Source organism: Dermochelys coriacea, chromosome 13 (assembly GCF_009764565.3).
Source record: "Dermochelys coriacea isolate rDerCor1 chromosome 13, rDerCor1.pri.v4, whole genome shotgun sequence".
NCBI classification, from domain to species: domain Eukaryota; kingdom Metazoa; phylum Chordata; order Testudines; family Dermochelyidae; genus Dermochelys; species Dermochelys coriacea.
The window spans coordinates 35,742,178-35,749,610 of record NC_050080.1 but is presented as its reverse complement, the minus strand read 5'-3'; the positions used below and the strand labels follow the sequence as shown (position 1 = coordinate 35,749,610).

The window sequence follows — 7,433 nt, the reverse complement described above, 5'->3', positions numbered from 1 at the left end:
TGCTAACTGATCAATTGCTTTAGGTTAAAATAAAATAGATATAATATGGGCTGGAATATGGCCTAAACCAAAGTGTACTGAAGTTCAAGGTCCTGTTTCCGTTATATTAATTGGGTTTCATGTCATGGACTTACAGAGTCACAGCCCTAGAGAAAGTGGAGACAGAGAGACCTCTAAAAACCTGTCATCCATTGTTTTAGGAACCATATCAGATTCCACAGGTGGATAGTACTGGGCTGATGGAGACTGCCCCTTCCCACTAATGGATATATAATGAATCATAAAAGACATTCCCCATTGCAAATAGGGTATGAGGCACAGAGCATGTTACCAGACAAGGCAATGGAGCCTCGGTAGCTGTTCTGGGATATGACATTCTAATTATGGGGAACTTGCCTCTGATAGGGCCGCATGCCTTTGGGCTGCAGAGCCGGGGGCTAACCCAGCCCTGGTTAGAGAAGGGTCCCCACCTTGGGAATCAGGCAATTTCCAATAAAGGGCAGAATGTGCATGTGGGAAGAGGCAAACTCAGGAGGCTAAAGAGAAACTTTAGAGAGTGAATGAGGGAAAACCCTGAGACTGGGGGAATTGCTCCAGCCCTCTGTAGAGATAGAGGTGGTTAGGGACTATTTAGAAAAGCTGGACATGCACAAGTCCATGGGGCCGGACGAATTGCATCCGAGAGTGCTGAAGGAATTGGCGGCTGTGATTGCAGAGCCCTTGGCCATTATCTTTGAAAACTCGTGGCGAACGGGGGAAGTCCCGGATGACTGGAAAAAGGCTAATGTAGTGCCCATCTTTAAAAAAGGGAAGAAGGAGGATCCTGGGAACTACAGGCCGGTCAGCCTCACCTCAGTCCCTGGAAAAATCATGGAGCAGGTCCTCAAAGAATCAATCCTGAAGCACTTAGAGGAGAGGAAAGTGATCAGGAACAGTCAGCATGGATTCACCAAGGGAAGGTCATGCCTGACTAATCTAATCGCCTTTTATGATGAGATTACTGGTTCTGTGGATGAAGGGAAAGCAGTGGATGTATTGTTTCTTGACTTTAGCAAAGCTTTTGACACGGTCTCCCACAGCATTCTTGTCAGCAAGTTAAGGAAGTATGGGCTGGATGAATGCACTATAAGGTGGGTAGAAAGCTGGCTAGATTGTCGGGCTCAACGGGTAGTGATCAATGGCTCCATGTCTAGTTGGCAGCCGGTGTCAAGTGGAGTGCCCCAGGGGTCGGTCCTGGGGCCCGTTTTGTTCAATATCTTCATAAATGATCTGGAGGATGGTGTGGATTGCACTCTCAGCAAATTTGCGGATGATACTAAACTGGGAGGAGTGGTAGATACGCTGGAGGGGAGGGATAGGATACAGAAGGACCTAGACAAATTGGAGGATTGGGCCAAAAGAAATCTAATGAGGTTCAATAAGGATAAATGCAGGGTCCTGCACTTAGGATGGAAGAATCCAATGCACCGCTACAGACTAGGGACCGAATGGCTCGGCAGCAGTTCTGCGGAAAAGGACCTAGGGGTGACAGTGGACGAGAAGCTGGATATGAGTCAGCAGTGTGCCCTTGTTGCCAAGAAGGCCAATGGCATTTTGGGATGTATAAGTAGGGGCATAGCGAGCAGATCGAGGGACGTGATCGTTCCCCTCTATTCGACACTGGTGAGGCCTCATCTGGAGTACTGTGTCCAGTTTTGGGCCCCACACTACAGGAAGGATGTGGATAAATTGGAAAGAGTACAGCGAAGGGCAACAAAAATGATTAGGGGTCTAGAGCACATGACTTATGAGGAGAGGCTGAGGGAGCTGGGATTGTTTAGTCTGCAGAAGAGAAGAATGAGGGGGGATTTGATAGCTGCTTTCAACTACCTGAAAGGGGGTTTCAAAGAGGATGGCTCTAGACTGTTCTCAATGGTAGCAGATGACAGAACGAGGAGTAATGGTCTCAAGTTGCAATGGGGGAGGTTTAGATTGGATATTAGGAAAAACTTTTTCACTAAGAGGGTGGTGAAACACTGGAATGCGTTACCTAGGGAGGTGGTAGAATCTCCTTCCTTAGAGGTTTTTAAGGTCAGGCTTGACAAAGCCCTGGCTGGGATGATTTAACTGGGACTTGGTCCTGCTTTGAGCAGGGGGTTGGACTAGATGACCTTCTGGGGTCCCTTCCAACCCTGATATTCTATGATTCTATGATTCTATGATCTAGGAAGAGCTGGGAGAAGTGTGCTAAGGTGGGCAAGACTCAGAGGAGATGGGGCAGTTTGGGGTGTAGGAAGCTGGAGGGAAGATGTCCATGTTTAGTTTTGAATTTAAGTTAATAAATTAAAATAAATGAATCCTAAATGGGGACTGTTGTTATGAGACTGGACAAACCTGTGTGGAGTTTATTTAGGGAACAAAGAAGGGAAATTGAGATGAGGGGCTACATTCATGCCTGCCCTAATGCCTCTAGAGGATGCCTGAAGGGGCCACTCATCTACTCTGACTGGTTGCAATTATACTGATGTACAACTGCAGATATCAGTATAGTTGATCCCCCTATGGGAAGGAGAATAAGCTATACCAGCATTAGGTACCTCAACACTGGTAAACTGTGTTCATACTAGAGGTTGTACTGGTAGAATGATTTCCATAACAGACTCACACCACTAACCAGAATAGTTATACTGGTGCAAAATCAGTGTGGAGACCTTGCACAGGTGAAGATACATCAGTGCATTCATGGCTTTGAAAAGTACTCTGGTAATCCAAGGAAACTGGATTTGCCTTAAAATGGAATGCTTTTAATCTACGCTGATTAGCCAAGTCATAAGCGGCTGACTGTGATGGAAAGAGGCCTGAGTGAATAATTCACAGCTAGGCACTTGGGGTATGTCTACACTGCAGTGGTGGGGGTGGGAGGCGGGGAGGGAAGCATTGAATGGACAGTAGGCATCATTACTGTAGCTCTACTTTAGCTAGCTTGCAAAAAATACAAGTGAGGAAACCACAGTATTGGCTTCAGGGCCGGCTAATCAAGCAAGAATGTGCCCTGTGCAACCAGATGTGCTTGAGCAGCATTGCTGAACTCTGCATTGTGGTTAGCAAGGGTGAGGGAATGAGAAAAACACACTTCACTGTATAATGGATACTTGGGATAGCAGAGAATGAAGGCTGGGAAAGGGGTGGCTATGGTGTATAATGGGCACTATGGAGAAGCCAAGGTTAATATGGTCAGTGTTCTATGTATTCTTTCTTATGATCATTAGATGGCAGCTGATGATAAGGAATTACAAATGGACAGGAATTAATACAAAACCTGTGATTTCAGTAAAAAAAAAAATTGCATAAGTGACTAAGAGTCAATAAACTTGGAACTAAAAATTTAAGCCACAGTGTGATACAAAATCTTAATACAATATGGTTCTCAAATATTTTGCATACTCCACTGTTCCAAACTCCCTCCCCCCCCAAAAAAATCAACCACCTAACCAGTAAAGCAAAACAGAGCAAACAAAGAAACAAAATTGAGACAATCAAGCAAAGAAACAATAATTTTTGTATCCCAAGCAGAATTTTTATCCCCAAATAGAAGAGCCAGAGACTCCAGAAAGTCCACTAGGGACTTTGTTATGGCTACTCATTTTATGTACAAGGTGCTCAGATATTGTGGTGATGGGTGGCAATATAAAGTCTTAGATAGAGTTGATCATATTTAGCCTGATGTAAACATAGAATAACTCCAATGATTTGAGTGGTGGTTCTCTGGATATTTATTCCTCCCTGTAACTACCAGATTGTGAAAGGTGGAACTGCAACATTTCTTGGTCAGAATGCATTTTCTGCAGAACTTTTTTTTGTGCCAGATATAAATTCTGCATGTGCGCAGTGGCACAGAATTCCCCTAGAGGTAGATTATATTTATAACAAAACACAGAATGAGTATATGGTCATGGAATAAAAATGGACATTATATTCCAGGGGAACTGCTTCAACCAATCATTTTTCAAAGGGCAGCTTTGATCTCCTTGTTCCTTGTGCTGTAAATTACTGGATTCACCATTGGAGGCACCAGGGAACAGAGAACAGCCATTGTGACATCCAGAGCTGATGTTGAGCTGGAGGTGGGTTTCATGTAGGCAAAGGTGGCAGTACAAATAAACAAGGAGATCACAATGAGGTGAGGGAGGCAGGTGGAGAAGGCTTTATGCCAGCTCTGCTCAGAGAGAATTCTCAGCATAGTTTTGAAGGTCAGGACATATGACACAATTATTAAAACAAAGTAGATTAAGGCTAAACATGCACTAAAGACAATAATCCCAGTTTCACCAAGATCTGAATTAGAACAGGCAAGTTTGAGTAGCTGGGGGATTTCACAGAAGAACGGATCCACTGTGTTCGCACCACAAAAAGTTAACGCAAAAGTGTTCCCAGTGTGCAGTGGAGTGTAGAGAATTCAACTGGTCCAGGCACTGGCTGCCATTTGGATGCAAGTTCTCTTGCTCATCACAGTCCCATAGTGCAGTGGCTGGCAGATGGCCACATATCTGTCATATGCCATGATGGTGAGTAAGGGAAGCTCAGCTGCAGGAAAGATAACAAAGAGAAAGACTTGGGTGACACATTTAGAATAGGAAATAGATCTGGTGTTCATGAGGGAATTCACCATGGATTTGGGGACAATGACAGTGATTGGGCCAAGATCTATGATGGACAAATTCATCAGGAAGACATACATGGGAGTGTGAAGACGGTGGTCAAGGACTACAACCATAATGATGAGGAGATTCCCTGTCAGGGTTGCCAGGTAAATTACTAGGAACATGACAACATGTAAAATTTGCAGCTCCCAAATATCAGAGAATCCCAGGAAAAAGAACACAGTCACAGTGGTTCTGTTGGACATTTTCCTCTGGAGTACATCATGTGCTGCCTGTGGAGGGAAGGAGAAGGGCAGTGGTCAGGATTAGAGTGATGTGAATGTCGGAGGCTCACCGCACACATCACTTCCATTGACAAGGGATGGTGAGTGCTCCCCTGACAATCAGAACACTACTCTGGCGTGTTTTCACACAAGCGTACATTGGTATAGCTCCTGGAAAGTTAATGGAGCAGAGTATATTTATACCCTCTGAGGATCAGATGTGATCAGGCTGTGGCTTGATCAAATGCAATATGAAGGATTGAACAAAGTACAACCCAAATCCAGCAACGCTAGTCAAGCTGTTTCTCCTGTGGTGACAAACAGCAAGCTGACCACTTTGGCATGAAACGATGATACTAAACACAGCCTGATTTACAGGGAAATATGGCACGGACACATGAGCACCCTACGTGTCAGGTCATCTGCGATAGTTCCACACCAATGACACATAGATAGCCTGGTGCCTGGTGACAAACTGATCTATGGCACTGGATCCCAGCTACACTCCCCTCTCTGGGTCATGATTGGTTAGGACTATCGCTCATTTAGTGCTGTTTTATCATTTTCCCTCTATGACTTAATGTCTGTGCTGTGCAGGTCAGAGGCTTTCAGGAGACTTGGGTTCTGTTCTTGAGACTTGGGTTCTGCCCCGACCTGCTCTGTGACCTTGGGCCAGTCACTTTTCCTCTCTGTGCCTCTGTTTTCCTGCCTCTCTTTCTCTGCCTTGTCTCCTAGAACTGTGAGCTGCTTGGGGGATGCTCTTTGTCTTAGTTTTGTATGTTCTGTGCATCTGTCAGCAGCATTTTTATTTTGCTGGCAGCAGTGTGGGACAGAGGATATGGTGCTTTGACAGGAGATCTGGGTTCTAGTCCCATAGACCTCCTTTGTGTTCTTGGGCAGGGTGAGGATAGACAGGCTTTGGCTGGGGGCTTCATCTCTCTGTGTCTCATCTTCAAGGCACTTGGATGTTTAAATATATATTCTGTGGGGAATCAACTTTCCTATGTACTCAATTTTTCCATCCTGCAGCTGCCCTTTGAAACAGACATCAAAATGGTTGCAAAAGAGTGAATGGGTTTGAAATTGTAGTGACATTGGACAATATCAATGGTCCTCAGCCTGGCTTAAAACTAAATTTCCAGTTTGGAGTAATCAGATATTTTCTGCATTAATTATTTCAAAGGAAAACTAGGTTTTCAATTTTCATTTGAAGTCTCTCCTATCCTCAAAAAACCTATATATATATATATATATATATATATATATATATATATATATATATATTACAAAACTTAAACCTATTTTTACTATGGCTAACTCCCCTCCCCCCCCCCCCAATTTTCAGCAGTTTTTAGCTGAATTTGTTTGGTTCTCAGTTCCCAGATACCATTTTTTTCCTTCTGAAAAACAAAACATCTGAAAGGCTTTAGGCATATTGATTAAATTGACAGTAAAAGTCTTAAAGAGTTCCAATTGCAATTCATATTTGAACTCTTAAATTTTCCCAATTAATTCCTGAACATATTTAATTGAAATAGCAAACTTACTGTGGTAGTTTTTGTGGAATTTTTCCCAGTTTATAACACATTTAATCCTCCAGTACTACGAATCATTGGTCATTATCTCTGTCTCTCATGAACACATCACTGTGTTATCCAGCAGCTGTTTCCATGTCACGTCACCAGTTTTCCTGGGTCTCTCTGCAGTTGGACCTCTACATTCCATCCAGCACAGCTTATTTTACCAGCCATTAAACAAAAGGAAATCAATCTAACGCATTTCTAGCTAGATTACTTACTAACTAACAGAAGTTCTGAGACTGCATTCCTGATCTTTTCCTGGCAAAAGCATCACACAGACAGGTGAACCTTTCCCCCTCCCCCCCCCATTTGAAAGTATATTGTCTCCCTATTGCTCATTTTGGTCAGGTGCCAGCGAGGTTATTATAGCTTCTTAACCCTTTACAGGTGAAAGGGTTTTGCCTCTGGCCCGGAGGGATTTTATAGCACTGTATACAGAAAGGTGGTTACCCTTCCCTTTATTTTTATGACACATGTGATCTACAATAGCTCAGAGCCTAGCAGCACCAGAAGCACAACTGGCCTGGAATAACCTCTTCTTCATTAATTCCACATAATTACTGCTGGGGGAGGAGAGATGTTTTTCTCCTACATTGCATCAGCAGCTCTTGGGATGCAGCAGAAACCCACAGCTCAGGCTGCTCTGGCTGTTTGAGATGGTTACTTAAGAGGTACCCAAAGGCAAACACTAAAAATAAAGGGTCATGTCCTGAACTGGTGCAAATTAACACCATTCTATTGACTTCAGAGTAGGTAGAGCTATTTATGCCAACCAAGAATCTGGCTTTTTGATTTCCATGGAACTACAGCTAATTTACACCAGCTGGGGATCTAGCCCATGAACTCCAATGGAGCTATGGCTGATTAACACCAGCTTGGGATCTGGCCTGCCATGCAGTTTCAAATCCATATTCTTTGCCTGTCAATCTGAAACAAAGATGGGACAAAAA

The 7,433-nt window shown here is 43.7% G+C and overlaps 1 pseudogene; it reads right to left on the bottom strand.

The window, feature by feature from the left end:
- Positions 1-3,942: 3,942 nt before the first annotated feature.
- On the bottom strand, positions 3,943-4,885 carry LOC119841602 (annotated as a pseudogene).
- Between the last annotated feature and the right edge of the window lie 2,548 nt (positions 4,886-7,433).